The sequence below is a fragment of the Acipenser ruthenus genome, chromosome 6 (genome assembly GCF_902713425.1).
Source record: "Acipenser ruthenus chromosome 6, fAciRut3.2 maternal haplotype, whole genome shotgun sequence".
Taxonomy (NCBI): domain Eukaryota; kingdom Metazoa; phylum Chordata; class Actinopteri; order Acipenseriformes; family Acipenseridae; genus Acipenser; species Acipenser ruthenus.
This window is the reverse complement of record NC_081194.1, coordinates 73,058,974-73,079,779: the sequence shown is the minus strand read 5'-3', so window position 1 is coordinate 73,079,779 and position 20,806 is coordinate 73,058,974. Positions and strand designations below refer to the sequence as shown.

The 20,806-nt window shown below is 37.9% G+C and overlaps 1 pseudogene; it reads right to left on the bottom strand.

The window, feature by feature from the left end:
- Nucleotides 1-20,806, bottom strand: part of LOC131737408 (NBAS subunit of NRZ tethering complex-like) — a 183,277-nt pseudogene that overhangs the window by 110,922 nt on the left and 51,549 nt on the right.

Below are 20,806 nucleotides of genomic sequence, written 5' to 3'. Positions count from 1 at the left end.
GTTTATCTGGAGATAAACCGAACAGAACAACCTGACAAGCCAGTACAGCTTTTTGTTAGATTGAGACAATTAAAAAAAACATGTAATCAAAGAAATTACAAAAAGATATCACAAAAGTATACTGGAAGACAGCATAATAGTAGTACAGTATTTCATGTTGGACTTCGAAATGTCACATTTTTTAATTGTTGTCTGTTTTTCATTAAGTATGGATGATTGTAATTCATTATGTTAACATTTATTCAGCAGGCTTTGTTTGACTATGAAGCAAAATTGTTTAATTATATAGGGAGATGCAGAACTTTTGGCCATAGCTGTACTGCTAATTCACTGTATTCTTTAGGTACATTACACAACTGTACATGCAATACTTGCAAAATACAATAAACGTAGCCTCGATTTACGATGGTCTGTACTGTCGTATAGTGAGATTTCTTTTATATATTTAACAATAATATTAATGTTATAGTTTGTTACATATGCTATAACTACTGCTTGGAATTTTCTATCTGAAAAAAAAACAAACATCACAATGCACAAACAGCATCCCCAAATCACTGTCAAGCCATGATGCTAGAACAGATATGGAACTAAATGATTTAGTGAAAAGGCTAAAACCTGTTCCATTTCCACATCGTACAAGCTGAAATGTTTTCATACTACTTTTGTTTTGTACTTGATAACATTAATTTAAAAATCCAATTGATGCTTATGATTAATGCATTTTTTGACAAATGTTTCAATATTAACTAAATTGAGGAATTAATCAAATTGATTATCCTTACATAATTGATTTATTAATGTTTGGATATACTGTTACTTGATTGATTACTGTCTTGAAATAATGTTAGAATATGTTTTGTTGGAAAAATAAGAAATAATACGTTTTGGACCGATTCAGATTTAGCTGCTAATGTATTTATTTTCAAAAGTTTGTCTTTGGTTGTGCTGCTGTTCTTTTTTTTTTGGCCCAGTAAATCATAGCACTGGTTGCGTTTCATTTGAAACCCATCTTCTGGCTGTAATTACTATGGCTGAACAAAATATCACACATACAGCAAGTTAATTAGCTGACCTAAGGGGCATATGTATTGTTCTAAATAATTATCATTCTTGTAATGTGGGATCTTGGGTACTTGCCTGTACTTGCCATAGAAAAGTACAAACATCATTATTTTTTTTTCAGAATCACGCCAGATAACTTATTAAATTTGACCACTTCAAAATAATTAATCTACAATATCAAAGTTTTTTTTTTTTTTTTTTTTAATCCTTTTCAGGGCCTACATCACCAATGTATTAATGACACTCTTTGCGTTCTTATATATATATATATATATATATATATATATATATATGTACAGTACTGTGCAAAAGTTTTAGGCAGGTGTGAAAAAATGCTGTAAAGTAAGAATGCTTTCAAAAATAGACATGTTAATAGTTTATATTTATCAAAATGCAAAGTGAGTGAACAGAAGAAAAATCTACATCAAATCAATATTTGGTGTGACCACCCTTTGCCTTCAAAACAGCATCAATTCTTCTAGGTACACTTGCACACAGTTTTTGAAGGAACTCGGCAGGTAGGTTGGCCCAAACATCTTGGAGAACTAACCACAGTTCTTCTGTGGATTTAGGCAGCCTCAGTTGCTTTTCTCTCTTCATGTAATCCCAGACAGACTCGATGATGTTGAGATCAGGGCTCTGTGGGGGCCATACCATCACTTCCAGGACTCCTTGTTCTTCTTTACGCTGAAGATAGTTCTTAATGACTTTCGCTATATGTTTGGGGTCGTTGTCATGCTGCAGAATAAATTTGGGGCCAATCAGATGCCTACCTGATGGTATTGCATGATGGATAAGTATCTGCCTGTACTTCTCAGCATTGAGGAGACCATTAATTCTGACCAAACCCCCAACTCCATTTGCAGAAATGCAGCCCCAAACTTGCAAGGAACCTCCACCATGCTTCACTGTTGCCTGCAGACACTCATTCGTGTACCGCTCTCCAGCCCTTCGGCGAACAAACTGCCTTCTGCTACAGCCAAATATTTCAAATTTTGACTCATCAGTCCAGAGCACCTGCTGCCATTTTTCTGCACCCCAGTTCCTGTGTTTTCGTGCATAGTTGAGTCGCTTGGCCTTGTTTCCACGTCAGAGGTATGGCTTTTTGGCCGCAAGTCTTCCATGAAGGCCACTTCTGACCAGACTTCTCCGGACAGTAGATGGGTGTACCAGGGTCCCAATGTTTTCTGCCAATTCTGAGCTGATGGCACTGCTGGACATCTTCCGATTGCGAAGGGAAGTAAGCATGATGTTTCTTTCATCTGCTGCAGTAAGTTTCCTTGGCCGACCACTGTGTCTACGGTCCTCAACGTTGCCCGTTTCTTTGTGCTTCTTCAAAAGAGCTTGGACAGCACATCTGGAAACCCCTGTCTGCCTTGAAATTTCTGCCTGGGAGAGACCTTGCTGATGCAGTATAAATACCTTGTGTCTTGTTGCTGTGCTCAGTCTTGCCATGGTGTACGACGTTTGACAGTAAACTGTCTTCAGCAACCTCACCTTGTTAGCTGAGTTTGGCTGTTCCTCACCCAGTTTTATTCCTCCTACACAGCTGTTTCTGTTTCAGTTAATGATTGTGTTTCAACCTACATATTGAATTGATGATCATTAGCACCTGTTTGGTATAATTGTTTAATCATACACCTGACTATATGCCTACAAAATCCCAGACTTTGTGCAAGTGTACCTAGAAGAATTGATGCTGTTTTGAAGGCAAAGGGTGGTCACACCAAATGTGGATTTGATTTAGATTTTTCTTCTGTTCACTCACTTTGCATTTAGTTGATTGATAAATATAATCTATTAACATGTCTATTTTTGAAAGCATTCTTACTTTACAGCATTTTTTCACACCTGCCTAAAACTTTTACACAGTATTGTATATATATATATATATATATATATATATATATATATATATATATATATATATATATATATATATATATATAAGAACGCAAAGAATGGAAATCCAGAACTGGGTACCCAGCCATCAAAAATACCCAGATACCCAGGTCTTTTTCGGGTAATGATTAAAAATTAAAATAAATCACATCGATGTGCTGGATTGTTGGATTATCCTTATTTGTTTCCTTTTAGGGAACTTAAAAGCTGTGTCTTCATTGATTCCTCCTCCTTCAATCACAATTCCTGTTCCTGTCTGTTCACTGACCTGGAGCTCGTCCCCTCCCTCACTTTTCCGCCGTGTACCTGTTCTCTATCCGGACCCCCTTGGCCCGCAACCACAGGCTCTGCCACAGCCTCTGTAATTCCCACTGTATCAGACTCAACCCTCACATTTTCCACCGAAGGCCCCACTTCTTGGCTGGCCAGCTCAGCTGAGCCTTCTTCCGTATCACTCACATCATTTTCAGCAGCAGATCTTTTACAATTTTTGCAATGTGCCCTTCACGACCACAAACATAATATTTGTTCAGAAGATGCAGAAACTATATACTCGCTGCCATCGACACAAAACCTAAAGGCAATATTCAGTTCAGTATCTGGACTATTTAGCAACATATACAACTGTCATCTAAATGAAATTACATGTCTTAGGTCTTGACATTTACATCCCAACGGAATCATTGTGATTTCTGACATTGGTCATGGTGGCTCAGTTCATTAATCAGCAGCTCATTCTTTAAATAAGGCGGTACATTTGAAATTGTAACTTTTCTCGCAGGAACAGCAAAAGGCAAGACCGAAACCAAAACCCCTCAATGACTAACCCCTCCAGAACAACTAGATGCACTAGCTCCTCACTACTTAAAAATACAACCACTGCCTTGTTAATTCAAGAAGCCGATTTTATATTCTTCCCTCCTACAACGTTTGCCAATTCTGTGACACATTTCTCCACGCGATGGAATCAATGATTTTTATACCGTGTTTCCTAGTTAGCTTATCAAAAGAGGAATCGTGTCCTCTTGGAACTCCCTTTCCTGGGACCATAATGGCTAAATCAGCTGACAAAAGTCAGCTTTTTGTTAAAAAAAACACACCCAGTAGCTCAAATAAATGTCAAAACCTTTAGAAAGAATTGAAAAGAAAGAGAAAAAAGGGGAAAAAACCTTCACTCACACAAGTCGCACTCGCTCCCTCCAGCTTCAACCACAAGCACTCCCGACAGACACAGCGACAGTCGATAGATAGATAGATAGATCTATCTATCTATCTACCTATCTATCTATCTATCTATCTATATATATATATATATGGTTACATTGTGAGAGGGGTCATTTTAATTCATAATTCATAAATTATCTATGAAAAAAACTGTACAATGGAAATGGGGCAGCATATTAAAATGTAACATCTGCTTAGCTGTGCTGACAATCTAAATGTACTTCTGTTTTATGGCATAGAGAGAAAGGCATTTCTAGGTTAAACATACTGCTGTTTTATGGCACAGAGAGAATGGCGTTTCTAGGTTAAACCTACTGCTGTTTTATGGCACAGAGAGAAAGGCATTTCTCGGTTTCAGACCTAATTAGTCCCCTAACCAGATGTTGTTTGCTCCCCGATTTTTTTTCTTCCTCTAAGTACTTACATTGTTATAAAGTAAATCACAAACTTTCTCAAGCTTATCTACTAAGACTTTTGTTGGTGTCAAAATCTTTTAAATAGGGGTTCCAGTTTTCTGTAAAAAATCATTTTTGCTGATAAATACCTGCTGAATATAATGTTACTGGCATTTATTTTATAAAACCGATAAAAGCAGAATCTCCACTTGTTTTTATTTTGAACTTCATTTCCCAACACCCCTGAGAAAGAATGTGCGAGAAGGCTTCCCGCACCCATTCATAGCTGGTTTGTTGTTGTTACACACACACTGTACATTTTCTGTAACATCCAGAATGAGACTCAATGTCTGCTGCCAGCTTGGAAAAATATTTGTGCATTTACTACAGTCAAAGCAGACGTTTCTTTGTTAAGTAGAGTGTACAAAGTTAATTTCAACTGCACTGTGTGACGGGGTACTCCACGCCCCTGTGCGTATTTTATATTTGTGTTATTTTGTATTTGTATGTGTTGTATTATTACACCGTGTAACAATTATTTTTTTTTGGTTCCTGGGTAGTAAGTGTTATTTCCTAATTGCTTATGCCTAAAAAGTATAGAAAATGGCTATTATTCCCCATAAACTTTGCTTTTGTGACCAGGACAGTGATATTTTGAAATGAACCTATTTTCCAGAACATTCCAGATAGATTCAGTGCTGAGTAAACGGAGTAACTTCTAGAACTTTCCAGTAATATAAATAGTATAAATACAGGGGCCTTAAGCCCACCAGTTCAGTTTAGTTCCAGCTGCCTAAGTGGATACATATCTGCATCAAGGTCATAGGAGACTTCAAAATGGTGGCATTCCTGATGGGTCTCCAAGGCGGTTTTACCAAGTTTCCCTGCTATCTTTGCCTTTGGGACAGCAGGGACACCAAGGCGCACTACCACAGGCGGGACTGGCCACAGTGGACCGAGTTCTTTGTGGGGAGGAACAACGTCAAGTGACAGCCACTAGTGGACCCCCGGAAGGTGCTGATGCCACCACTGCACATCAAATTGGGCCTTATGAAACAATTTGTCAGAGCTCTAGATAAGGAGTCGGCAGCCTTCAAGTACCTTCAAGACTTCTTCCCTAAGCTGTCTGAGGCAAAGGTCAAAGCCGGCGTCTTCGTCGGACCACAGATAAAGAAGATCCTGGAGTGCAATGAATTCCCCAAGAAGCTCACTAGTAAGGCGAAAGCGGCTTGGAACAGCTTTGTCGCAGTGGTTCGGGGCTTCCTGGTCAATCACAAGGCCGAAAACTATGTGGAGCTGGTTGAGACTCTGGTGAAGAACTACGACACAATGGGCTGTAGGATGTCCCTCAAAGTCCATATCCTTTATGCTCATCTTGATAAATTCAAGGAGAACATGGGAGCGTACTCAGAGGAGCAAGGCAAGCGCTTCCACCAGGATATACTGGACTTTGAATGCCGCCACCAAGGACAGTATAACGAGAACATGATGGGAGACTACATTTGGGGGCTGATTCGTGAAAGTGATTTACAGTATAATTGTAGTCATTTTTATATTACTTTAGTATAAATACATGTTAATTTGGATTCATATGTTGTTTTTTTCTGACTTTATGTGAACGAAAAGACACAAATTCGCCCGTTTTCTCATTGGAAATAGGTACATTTCAAAATATCACTGTCCTGGTCACAAAAGCAAAGTTTGTGGGGAATAATAGCCATTTTCTATACTTTTGAGGCATAAGCAATTATGCCTCAAAAGTACACTTACTACCCAGGAACAAAAATTGTGTTACATAGTGTATTATTTAAATGTACTGTTTTGTATGTAAAAACACAAGGTTTTGTTATTATTGTTTACAGCCTGGATGGGTGTTAAAATGTCCCATCCAGATAAAATCATGAGAATGTGTGGTCAACAACGAGTGATTATTGACAAACTGGCTGTTGACCACGCAAATGAGAAACCCTGTGCTGATTGTGGTAGGGGGATAAACTAGGTAATTGATAGCCAGCTAATCCCTCGGCCACAATTTAAAAACAAGCAGCTTTGGCTGAACGGGGAGTGTGTTCAGAGGAGGAACGTTAAAAGTAAGAACTAAATTAGAGAATATAAGCAATTGCTACTTGTGCTGGATCTGGACCAGCACGGTACTTGTTTACACAGTGTTTTGTTTTGTCTGTCGATTTTGGCCAACGTGCCTTTTGTTTTATAAAGTGTTTCTGTTTTGTTTAAACCTTTTATTTTTCAATAAATCTGCCCACCAGCGCATTCATTCATGCCTCGGTGCTGTCTGTGTCTGTCTCCTCCATGGTGTGACATCACCCACCAAGGCAATCTGTGACAAAATTTGTTTTCCACAATTCCTTCATTTGGCCTGGCTTTGGTTTTAAGCAAGTAAATGCCTTCTACTAGTGTCACAAGTTGGGAATATAACATGTTTTGTTTTGATGTTAATATTACATTTACTGTTTAAGTTGTTTATGTATACTGATTTTTACCAGTTTCTATTGTGGCACATGGGTAGGAGGGTTGTTTTAACCAATTTTTACCTTTTTCATTGTCCTGGAAATAAGTGCCGATAAGTACCTGCTGATTATTTTTTTTTTTTTTTTAAACGCTGAAAACCCTACTTATAAATTAGCAGTGAAAGAACATTCAATGTGGGCACATTATTAGCTTAAAATTGTTCTGTCAAAATGATATAAAAAAGAACAAGACCAACTGAACAGGCAATAGGCATTTTTTGTTCTTAATGGCGCAAGACCTTATGCACATCTATCTAAATACAACACAGTTCTCATACAATGTGACACAATTTCAATCCTGTCGGGGGAGAGAGACCAAATAACCTCTCTAAACCTTAAAAACACAGATACAAAACAGCTGAATTAATTACACTTATGATCATCAGCTAGAATATTTGTCTATTTTAGTTTCTTATACTGTGCCTTAATTCAGTGTTTAAATGCCACCCAGAATCACAGTGGTCTTCTTAGCATAAAGTTATATAAATCCTTAATGGCATCAACCTTAAAGTCAAATATTTGTCATATAAATGTTAAACTTTATAAGTAGTACAGAGTGTTTGAATCATAAAATAACTTTGAATTAAGTGACAGTGTTTTATGGAGAAAAAAAAGAAATAAATACATTTGGCAAATATCGATATTAATAACACAAATGAATACAAATCATTTTAAAAACCAAACTCCTGTAGATGACATTTACTTGACAACAGATTACGTCAGACTTATACATTTTAAAAACACATTCTATGTTAACTAACATAAGGATATGGAAAATCAGAATAAGGAATCACGTTAACTGTGAAGAGACTGTCACAACCTTTCATACAGTATATGACATCACCACAGGGGCCTTGGTACCCCAATGTTTCCTAGTGAGGGGCCAGAATACACTTTGCCCTCTCAATATGCCCTTTTTTTCTTGTACGACACCCATAAACAAACTTGACAGAGACTCACAGAATACAGTTGTGTATGGAATGTGAAGCCAACATCTTGAATCATTCAGTCTTTCATGTATCTTTCAGAATCCAAAACATCACATGACCCTGATATGGCTGCTATCTTTATCTTGGGTCAAGATAATGTTGTAAACTGAACTGATTTATGGGATAATGCTTTATACATGCATCATTTATTATTATTTTTTTTAATCCACAGAAACTGGTGCGTACTGCATATTGGGGTGAACATCTTGATAAATATGGCCCCATGTTTCAAAGTATGGGTTGGTTGGGTGTGTTATTGCACCCACTTTCCTTCAGCTACAGAAATAGAGACATCTGCAGTGTTTACAGTATTGCTGAGATTTCCACAACTGCACCAAGTGGTAAAATTAGTTTGCAGCCACCCTGTAAAGCTTATATTAAGTTATTTGCAAAGTCATATTACTTCAGACAAACCCATGTAAATAAATACATTACTGATAGCGGAAATGCTGTGGCATGTGCCTCAGTAATAATGAAACTCCTTTGTTTAATTAAATAGTCTCTGGCTTTGTTGACTCAGGAATCATATATTTTCATTGTAACACACCACAGCAATTCCACGATTAGTGTTGTGCAGGGTTTGAGAGAATTGACGTTAATTTAACATTTGAAAAAAAAAAACACCTGTGTACCAGAAGGCAATAAAACATTTTAAAAAAGTAATTAAGAGCTTAGCTGTGTTATTTTATTTTCAGTCTAAGTCTCAAACTATTTCTTAAACAGTGCATATGAATAGTCAGACTGGCATCATGGCTTAATGAATTACTGGATCTGTGCTGTTCTCTTCAGTACTGGAGCCCCAGGAGCCCTCTATCACCACTGTGGACCAACTTGGACCAATAGGGAAGATAAACAGCAGATGTTACCGACAGAACACAAATTTAAAGGCTTCCAAGAAACAAGCTCAACTGTTCTTCTGATCTGATGTCAACTCAACTACACAGCTGACAGTGTTTCATTAACGTTTATTTTTGAAATGCTGTGCATTCACAGCTGACCCTTATGATCCAATGGCCAGTAGCCTTCAAATTCTATACCAGACAGGCTGTAGTCCAACACTGCCAGGGCAATATGGGTCATCCATAAGAACTGTGCTGAATATGTAATTTTATTCTGCTCACTGAGGGAGGAAAAGGTGGAAGGGTAGGAAAAAAACAAATCATTAGGGTTCATCTTACTCACTAGACCAGAAATCGAATAGGTAAGTCAGTAACAGAGAATTCCCACGGCAAAGATATAAATAACACATTACAGGTGACAGCACAAAGCAAGAAATAGGTTATCACTCCAATATGAATCATCTACAATACATCATAAAAAATGCCTGTGCTTTGAATGCTTTAATCAAACTCTGACAATAGCTTCTTATAATATACAATTAAGATAAAAAGCAGGTCTTTGTGCTATTAGTAACACTTTGTCACAAGTTAAAGAGCAGTTTTCATGATATAGTCTGACAGACTTTAGCCAAAAGTGAGTTTCTACTACTCTTTTGTTGGACTAAAGCATTCAATCCTAATCAATGCGATATGGCTTTTTGTTTCAGAAGTGGTCTTTACCAGTATGTTAAAGACTGGTAATGCAACATCCTAATTGGCTGTCCATCATTCCATCAAGCTTATGATTTCAATTGTGCTATACTACAACGGTGGTACAATGGTCAATTACTTACTTTTAATAAATTGCTGTGGCATGTTCCTCTGTAAACCCCCCCCCCCCCCCCCCCCCATTGTAAACAATTTACTTACTGACTTGGAGTTACATTATTATCCTGTAATGCCTGTAGCAATGCCATTATCCCTGAATATATTTCGGAATGGTAATTTTGCACTTTCTTCATACCTTGTAAAAGGGAGGATTTTTACTCAGAACTCCTCAAGCTGTGTCAGACCACTGATCAGGTCAAGTTCTTCTTCGATGTCTGTGATAAGCTGTAAACAGCACCTGTAAATGAGTACCAGTTAATACAAATTAGACAGAACAGAAATCAGCATATCAATATTAAGAAAACATAATAGCACATACTTTCATAGTATGTTTATTGTACATATCTATTTGTTTGGATCTGCACTGATCGGTTGATTCTAAATGGTTTCTTTGGCACTGGAAACAGAGTGCATCACAGTATTATATGTTACAAAAGACAACAATGTGTCTTACAGGGCTGTTTAGTAGGGACACCAGTTAAAACCAGAGTTCGACGAGTCCTTAATTAAGTGGACCTGTTTAAATGAGTACAAGCCTATGAATATTGGTGATTTGTTGTCTCTAAATGCACCACCTTACTTTAATTTAACCCTAATAAACCAAGTAAGTAGCCTGATGGGGAGAAATTATTTAACCTGTACTTTAAAAGGGCACAGTTTTGGCGAATGAACATGATACAAGCAGTTAGCACAAGGTACAGTGGATATTTAGTAGAAAAGGAAAACAGTTTTTTGTTTTTTTCCCCTCATAGCAGTAGCAAACATACAATGCTGTGTCATCTTTTAAAGAAAGGATTATGCCTGGAGTATGGCATTTGTATTAAAACTACTGTAATGTGTTAATCATGTGCATGAACAGGCATAGCATCCATGCTTTTCCCGTGCCGATTTCTGGTTGTTTTCAACCCCTTAGCAACAATTCCTAGAGGTAACGTCAAAATGACCTTACAACTTCATTTTATTTTTACTCTATGGTGGGTAGAATACACCAAGGTCATTCGTGCTGGCCCCACCCCATCTTCCAATGTTGTGAGAATTGTTTACATTGCAAGAGCAGGATGATACATTATCATTTAAATGCAGTCAAAAAGCAATGCATTTGAATAGTTCACTTGCGTAGGACTAAGTATTTAGGGTAGCAGTCTCAGTCAAAAACTAGAATGAACAAATGAACCACTCAGTACGATACATAAGAAGATTCTCTAAACAGACTGGGTTCCAGGAGCCATAGAGGAGCAGAGGATTTTTTTCATTTCAGAATTTAACCTTGAGAGTAACCTCATTTCAATTCAACCCTGTTCTGCCATCTGTTTTAAGGAAGGTAGTACCTTTTTTCTAGAGAAAAAAAAAAAAATCTGTCAGCCACTATCTTTTATTGCCTGCAATTTCAATAGTTTTAAAAAAAGGGCTGGCTAGAATGCAAACCAAGCCAATCGATTGTCTTGTTGGTTGTTATTGCAAGCTATAACTGCTGGTGCAAAACAGAACAAAGGCTTTGACTTAATTCCTTCCAGCAAAGTACTATAGATTTCTTTACTATATAAAAAAAAGATTTGAAATCATTCAGGGGGGAATGTTCAGTTTTTTATTCTCTTTCTTTTTTTACATGAAAATAATTACCTGGCCAATTCCATACAGTTATCCATAAGGTTTGCTGATGAGCTGAAGTACTCCCTAGCTGCTGCCAAGACTAATTCAGTGCTCCTTTCGCAGCTGACCTTGGGCTGCACTGTGCCTCGGAAGGCCATTGTAACGGTTGGGTCGACCGCCACAGCGCTGCAGTGCAACATCTGCCCAGCTAAGCGAATATTCTCCAGGCGGCTTGAACACAGCAAGCTTTCTGTAAATACGTGAAAAGGTGAAAAGAACCATGTCAAGTTTAGAGCAGGAACAATCCAGCATTGATGATAGCCATGACAGCTGAGCTATCCAAGCTCTGCTTCTCTCTAGCACAATATAACCTGTAAGGTATTATATAGCCTTCGGCGCTGAACGATAACTCCAGTCACAGTCAACTCCCTCACGATAGAGCCTTCATCAACGAGTACTATCACTTATTGTTTATGGGTGTTGAAGTTTCTCACTGTGTAATATTCTCCTTTACACGGATACATTGCTTTAGTTTCATAGATTCATTTTTAGAATTAAAATGATTAGAAGCAATGCCTCATGATTATCAGGTCAGATTCATAGAAGTATTTTTTTTCTTCTTTTTTTTTAAATTTAGTCGTTGCCAATTAGTTTTTATTATTTTCTCCCCAATTTGAAATGCCCAATTATTTTTAGGCTCAGCTCACCGCTACCACCCCTGCACTGACTCGGGAGGGGCGAAGATGAACACACGGTGTCCTCTGAAGCGTGTGCCATCAGCCGCCCGCTTCTTTACACTCTGCAGACTCACCGTGCAGCCGTCGGAGGACAACGCAGCTCTGGGCAGCTTACAGGCAAGCCCGCAGGCGCCTGGCCTGACTACAGGGGTCTCTGGTGCGCGGTGAGCCGAGAACACCCTGGCCGACCTAACCCTCCCTCCCCCCGGACGACGCTCGGCCAATTGAGCGCCGCCCCCTGGGAGCTCCCGTCCACGGTCGGCTGTGGAATAGCCTGGACTCGAACCGGCGACGTCCAGGCTATAAAGCGCATTTTTTCTGATATAATATCTTGGCGCCAGACATGTAGAGCCAAAGTAATGATGTGGGATTTTAACCAGAGAGGCTTGCAAATAAACGTTGCATCAGAGGTTATGTGAGACCCTTTCCTGTGCTTATGGAATACCAATAAAATAATAAAACTCTGTATTATGTAAATATATTCTTACTTTGCGTTTAAGATGTGCATTTGTAGAGGGAAGTGTTCAAGGAGGGAAGAAGCTTGTGTGCCTGCATCTTTATGAAAGGTAAGCAAGGTCTAGATTCTAATGTAAGTAAAGTGCACTGACGCCAAACTATGGGAGAATTACCCATGAAGTATATTTTTGTAGTTTTTTTTTTTTTTTTTTGTTCCAGTATGCTATACATGCATCTAAATCCAAATTACACATACAATTTAACAGCCTCTACCATAATCTGGAAACCACACTGGCACTATGGTACAAGGCACTATTTCAAGGTTAGACTCCTTTGGGGAACCTTAGTTTGTGATATGCATGCATAATGCTTTAATTATTCTGGATTTCTGTATAACTTTCATCTAATCTCTACCTCTGTACTCAGGGGCGATGTATCAGTTATGTTATTCACGATGGGAGTATATGGACAAATAAAGCAGCAGATGTTCCTAACAAGAAAATAAAAAATAAAAAATCTAGGAATTTAAAAAAGCTGAAATAGCAAGACAAGAGAGATAAAGATGATCCATCTACTCATCAATAGCTACTGTTCAAACACAAGTGCATTTCAACAATGTATTCTGTGAGCTGTGATGTTTCACTGTTAGCCTGGGGGCTCAATCTAAAATAATAATTACAAAATAATAATCAGCCTCATGTTTTAAGTGTTATAGTTGCCGTATGTAATAATGTACACAATATAAGATGGGCATATGTGTCAGTGTTGCATTGTTGTGTGCCACCTCTTTCAGTCATAGTCTTTTTTATACTGTTTTACTTTACAGCTAATTTTGTTGAAAGCCCTTTTAGCTAGATACAAATTTGCCCCTTGTTTTTAATACTGCGGTCAAGCTCTTAGACAGTTTTGAAAGCTATCAGCCAGTTTTGAAATGCCGGTCAAGCTATCAGACACTTATCTCGCAATCAGATGCTTAACTTGTATAGATAGTTTCCCTGTTTCAAGCAGTGAAATTCTTCACTCTGAGAGACTTAGAACTGCACTGGAATAAAATGAAAGATGAAATACACTTTCATACATTTTCAAAAAGAATGAAAAATGTAATTAATAAGTATGGAAGAAATCTCACTAATAGCCTATTGCAACACAGTCAAAACCCGAAAACCGGGGTACCCATCGGGTTTTAAATTACCCGACGCTACCCGGGTCTCTTTTTACTACCTGGGTTTCGATTTATTAATTTGATAATTAAAAGAAAATATAGAAAATATGACAATACAGTTGTAAGAGAGGATCTCTGGCCGGCATAATAAAGACAATGTTAAAACAAGCTTTTGCATTAAGCCTTTTCTTAACTGACATGATATCAACGTTTTACAGAAAACAATAACACAAAGCAAGCGGTAAGTACACCTCAATAATAATAACTGCGGCGACTATTCTTCTCAGGAACTAAATCGGAAAGAAAACAACATAACATCCTGTTGGGTTTATGTCAGTGATAACTCTGTGATCCATGAATAATAATTACCGTGTGGCTTCCAATACAGAATGCTTTATCTACAGTTGTTGCACAGATATATTTTCTAACCAAACAGCAAATAAATAAAATAAAAATAAAATAATGATGTGGAGCACTTTAATTATGTGTGCTTCCTCCTTTGAATGAAATAATTCCTTGGCAGTTTGCAAATTCCGTTTTCTCCTGCTTGGTAAAGAAATTCCACCCAATTCTTTGTGGATGCCATTGTTATGTATTCACAAGACTTAGTGATCAGGAACAGCACTTTATTGTTACAACCAAACAGACACACATCCCACTAACTCTTATGCGACTGCAGTCAAAACCCAGCTGGCTCAATTTACAGTAGCTATTGCGACAGTCCATAACGTAATAACGGTGCTGTACTACTGCATTAGTTTTAATACTGAACATAACAGCCATCTTAACAACAACAACAGCGGAATATGGCCAATATATGTTGCAAAGGATCCCGCAGCATGAACCGCATTTAACATTTAACATTAATAACTGTATCTAAACAGAGATGTTTATTATTATTATTCGATGTTTCCAGTACTGAAAAAGGTTACACAAGTCTACAGATCTGAAGTAAATGTATGTGTACTATATAGTATTTAAATATGTATCACATACTTAAAACAGTAATATATATATATATATATATATATATATATATATATATATATATATATACAGACGTGCTCAAATTTGTTGGTACCCTTACAGCTCATTGAAATAATGCTTCACTCCTCCTGAAAAGTGATGACATTAAAAGCTATTTTATCATGTATACTTGCATGCCTTTGGTATGTCATAGAATAAAGCAAAGAAGCTGTGAAAAGAGATGAATTACTGCTTATTCTACAAAGATATTCTAAAATGGCCTGGACACATTTGTTGGTACCCCTTAGAAAAGATAATAAATAATTGGATTATAGTGATATTTCAAACTAATAAGTTTCTTTAATTAGTATCACAAATGTCTCCAATCTTGTAATCGGTCATTCAGCCTATTTAAATGGAGAAAAGTAGTCACTGTGCTGTTTGGTATCATTGTGTGCACCACACTGAACATGGACCAGAGAAAGCAAAGGAGAGAGTTGTCTGAGGAGATCAGAAAGAAAATAATAGACAAGCATGGTAAAGGTAAAGGCTACAAGACCATCTCCAAGCAGCTTGATGTTCCTGTGACAACAGTTGCAAATATTATGAAGAAGTTTAAGGTCCATGGAACTGTAGCCAACCTCCCCTGGGCGCGGCCGCAAGAGGAAAATCGACACCAGATTGAACAGAAGGATAGTGCGAATGGTAGAAAAACAACCAAGGATAACTGCCAAAGAGATACAAGCTGAACTCCAAGGTGAAGGTACGTCAGTTTCTGATCGCACCATCCGTTGCTTTTTGAGTGAAAGTGGGCTCCATGGAAGAAGACCCAGGAGGACTCCACTTTTGAAAGAAAAACATAAAAAAGCCAGACTGGAATTTGCTAAAATGCATATTGACAAGCCACAATCCTTCTGGGAGAATGTCCTTTGGACAGATGAGTCAAAACTGGAGCTTTTTGGCAAGTCACATAAGCTCTATGTTCACAGACGAAAAAATGAAGCTTTCAAAGAAAAGAACACCATACCTACAGTGAAACATGGAGGAGGCTCGGTTATGTTTTGGGGCTGCTTTGCTGCGCCTGGCACAGGGTGCCTTGAATCTGTGCAGGGCACAATGAAATCTCAAGACTATCAAGGCATTCTGGAGCAAAAAGTACTGCCCAGTGTCAGAAAGCTCTGTCTCAGTCGCAGGTCATGGGTCCTCCAACAGGATAATGACCCAAAACACACAGCTAAAAGCACCCAAGAATGGATAAGAACAAAACATTGGACTATTCTGAAGTGGCCTTCTATGAGTCCTGATCTGAATCCTATCGAACATCTATGGAAAGAGCTGAAACTTGCAGTCTGGAGAAGGCACCCATCAAACCTGAGACAGCTGGAGCAGTTTGCTCAGGAAGAGTCGGGCAAACTACCTGTTAACAGGTGCAAAAGTCTCATTGAGAGCTACAGAAAACGTTTGATTGCAGTGATTGCCTCTAAAGGTTGTGCAACAAAATATTAGGTTAGTGGTCCCATCATTTTTGTCCATGCCATTTTCATTTGTTTTATTATTTACAATATTATGTTGAATAAAAAATCAAAAGCAAAGTCTGATTTCTATTAAATATGGAATAAACAATGGTGGATGCCAATTACTTTTGTCAGTTTCAAGTTATTTCAGAGTAAATTGTGCATTCTTCGTTTTTTGTGGAGGGGTACCAACAAATTTGAGCACGTCTGTATATATATATATATATATATATATATATATATATATATATATATATACATATATATATATATATATATATATACATATAGTGTATCGTGCACTGGTGAAGGCAGCAGTAGGGCTGGTAGGTGACGTAATCACACACAAAGACATAAGCCCGATATACGCTCCTTGCAAGGGAGCCAGCTCTTTTGTTCAGCGGTATTGGCGCTATGCTTTAGTACGTGAGGTCCCGGGTTCGTGCCTGCCCTCCGCCTGTGTGGATTGCCTCGCCCTGTGTGATATGCCTGCCTGCGGGAACCGAGATCGCTACAATATACCAGCAGCAGTGTGGAGTAGTGGTTAGGGCTCTGGACTCTTGACCGGATGGTTGTGGGTTCAATCCCCAGTGGGGGACACTGCTGTTGTACCCTTGAGCAAGGTACTTTACCTAGATTGCTCCAGTAAAAACCCAACTGTATAAATGGGTAATTGTATGTAAAATAAGGTGATATCTGTATAATGTGAAATAATGTGATATCTTGTAACAATTGTAAGTCGCCCTGGATATATATATATATACACACACACAGGGTGATTAGAAAGCAATTTTACCACATCAACACATGGTGTATATCTGTTCTAACTAGAACATTACCAGCTGTGCTCTTTTCTTTTTTGACTTGGTGGTGCAGGGAATTTTGTTATGCATTAATATCCACCACAGAAGGCTACAAGGAAATTGACTGCGGTGACAGTTAAGAGTCCTGAGTAGAAGGCGAGGGTACATAACGAAAGACAAGGTCAGTTATCTATCAGACAATGCCCACTGCAGGGGGTTTCTTTTTTTTGTACTGAATGTCATTAGACTGCTCGAAATAAAATAACCATCACAGTTTAAATAGTTTAAAGCATGGTTATGATAATGACAGATCTACTATAAATGTGACAATAGACCACAAATCTCAAAAAGTCTTTCCCAAGCCAGTATATATGCTTAGTACAAAAGAATGCTCCAGTCGGAATGTGTGTATAAAAATATTTGTAAAAGGTATAATTCTGACATATATGCTATAACATACTAGGAAACTTAAGCATGTATTATAATTTGTATCCGATGATGTGCAAATACAATATAATCATCTGTTTTTAAAGCCTGAGCTTTCTTTTTGGGGTAAGTGTGTTTGCTTACGATGGCATTTTTATCAGCTTTTATAAATAAATAAATGAATAAATAAAGACTTATCTGCATATACCTATTTTATTCAGGCCTTCAAGTTATTGGAAAAACCTATTTGCTGATAAGAATTGAGTAGGCTTTTATCATACAGTTAACAATAAGGCTTCAATAGATTTCCTGTTTTCTTGCAATGCAATTCGATCACGAGAGGAGGTCTCACAATCTGTATGGGATTGTGAGATAGAACAGATATCACCAGGCAGGTGACTTGTTGCTTTCTCTTAAGAACAGCACTGTAGAAGTCAGCATGTCAACCGAACCTCAAAGGGATAAAGAACATGGAATTTAAAAAACAAATAAACAAACATACTACTTGAATGCTGTTTACCTTTGACTAAGTTTTAAAATAAAATTGTTTGGTGTACATGTACTATATATGTAAAGTTCTGTAACAAAAAGCCAGAGATGCTTTCAAGCAATTTGGTGCCCTGATGTCACATTCTACAAGTCAACACGTTTAAGTTAAAGTACTGGCTTGGATTCTCTACAAAGCAACGCTCCTCTGTATCTGTTTGCTATAAAAATGTGATCAAGCTCACATCCAAGCGTTCTACAGCTATGGCCAAAAGTTTTGCATCACCTAGAATTTTAGGATTGAGGCATAATTAAAAAAACAAAAAAGAAAAAAAAAACTGATTGTAATTGAAAATACAAAGCGGTATGTAATTCAATATGTTAACGTAACATTATTCAGCAGGTTTCATTTGACTTTATAAAGCAAAATGAGTTAATTCTATAGGGTGATGCAAGACATTTGGCCATAGCTAAGGGTTGTCTCTCAGCAGCGTCAATGTACTCAGCAACTTAACATTCCATGGCATTTGCTACTGAATTATAATATATAAATATACACCAAACACAGTTTCATTTATTTTTAATGTATTTCTTAATTGACATTACTCCTGTTTTTCCAGGTAGTTTGAAACATCCAATTTGAATGTTGCTGCAACACTGCAAATCAGAGTTGCAGCCAGTGACCTCCATTTCTGCTGTGTTATGTCTTTTACCTGCCTAACTAAAGCAACAGATGTTGTCGGATTACTGAACCTTGGAAGCAAACGAAAGTCTCTACCTAGAATTGTTAAGCGTTCAAACATTTTGACCAGTAAACTGTCCATGTCTATCTATGTTTCTATAGTATTTCTATCTATCTATCTATCTATCTATCTATCTATTTATCTATCTATCTATCTGTCTATCTATCTATATTACATATGGTTGAAAGAGCTTGATGCTATCCACTGTTTTTAAAATATGACAGAATAAGAAATAAAAAATGCAAAAAGGAAGATTTTTTCTATGCCTTATGTTCAGAAAGACTTAAGGGTTTACTTGACTATATCCATCCATTATCTGTAACCACTTAATCCTATAGAGCAGGGCTTTAAACTCAGTCCTGGGGACCCCCTGTGTCTGCTGGTTTTCATTCCAACCGGGCTCTCAATCACTTAATTATATCCTTAATTGAACTGATAATTTGCTTAATTAGACCTTTTTTTTATTGTTTTAAGATCTTAAACAGTTGCAGAGTTCAAGTTACTTATAAAATAGTATAGCTAACTTGAAATCTGCAACTGTTTAAGAACTGAAAACAATTAAATGTCTGATTAAGCAAATAATCAGTTCAATTAAGTGAATTAAGTCCCCAGGACTGGGGTTGAGAAGCCCTGCTACAGAGGATTGCGGTGAGCCGGAGGCTAACCCGGCAGACATAGGGCGCAAGGTGGGACTAAACCCTGGACGGGTAATTTAGAGGTGCAAATCCACCTAGCCAGCATGTCTTTGGACTGTGGGAGGAAACCGGAGTAAACCCATGCGAACATGGGGAGAACATACAAACGCCACACAGAGAGACCCGAGGCCAGAATCGAACCCAGGACCATGGAGCTGTGAGGGAGCAGCGCTAACCACCGTGCCGTCCTACTTGACTATATGCCATAGCTAATTTATAACAGTCAGTACCTGATTAGCAAGCGTTTTGGTCCAAGCACTTGTATACATGCTGCTGCATGTCTTGCAAATCCTCTAGCAATCCTTTCCAATGGTTCTCACCTACAGGTGGATTTCTGTCAACAAATCAATATAGACCAGAAAAATGCAAGTATTTTATTAGGGCATCTTTCTGCTCTTGTTATTCCCTTGCCGTCTAAAATGACTTACTGTGCAACATCGGTCAATCTGGCAAAAGTGTGACAAACCAGACTTTTTTTTCATTTATATCTCATTAGTTTAGGTATGACATTTTCCTTTTTTTTATTTATTTTTTTTATTTTAAACTTAAGTAAACTAATATATGTCCTTGCTTATAAACAACAGTAAGCTCCCTGTGAGGCAGCCAGACTCTGTTGGATATATGACGACCTCTTTCTATTGTGCTTGTATACAGGTATAGACTAATGTAACTCACCTGCGCCCAGTGTCTGGTCAGCTTTACCATCAGTTGGTAGGCCTCCTCTCAGCTGGATTGGCTGTTCTGCACAAACAAAGTGGGTTTTGGCAGTCCTTGCTTCTCCAAAATCTCTGCCACACTGCAAGTGAAAATATTTCATATTGACCTTTGAAGCCACAAAAATAGACAAATAATAAAACAAATAAAATCAAATGTACATGTGAAGCACACGATACTAATTGCTTTGGATGTTCTCTAATTTGCCACGGTATGAAGCGCTTCTTATAAACGGTATAACTCTAACATTTCTACCTAATGCAGGTGCCATTTATTCTCCTTACGAGTGGTTTACAATTTTTAGTATTTTTTTTTTTTTTTTTTTTTTTTAAAGAGCCAGTATCACATCCAAGTTAGAAAATCCCCTGTAAGATGCATTGGATCTTGCTGCGGTGTCCTCTATCTTCCCAGATCACACAAAATAACTTTCAGTACTTTCAGAAATATAAACTGCTTCGTGCAACTCTGATCTATCCTGAGGCTTGGTGGCATTGTTTACATATTTGGGTGCAGTCCAGGAATTAGTGTCTTCATTCTTTCCGGTCGGTAGCAGGACAGTATACCCCACTAGAAAGTGGGTGCACCTATTCATTATTGTCACTCGAGAGTTCCCCCGAGCTCATTTTGACAGAGAGCAGCTGTGGCTGCAGTCTGCCTGGTGTCACGTGCAGCAGTGTGTGCTATAGGTGTGTTTCCTGATGACAC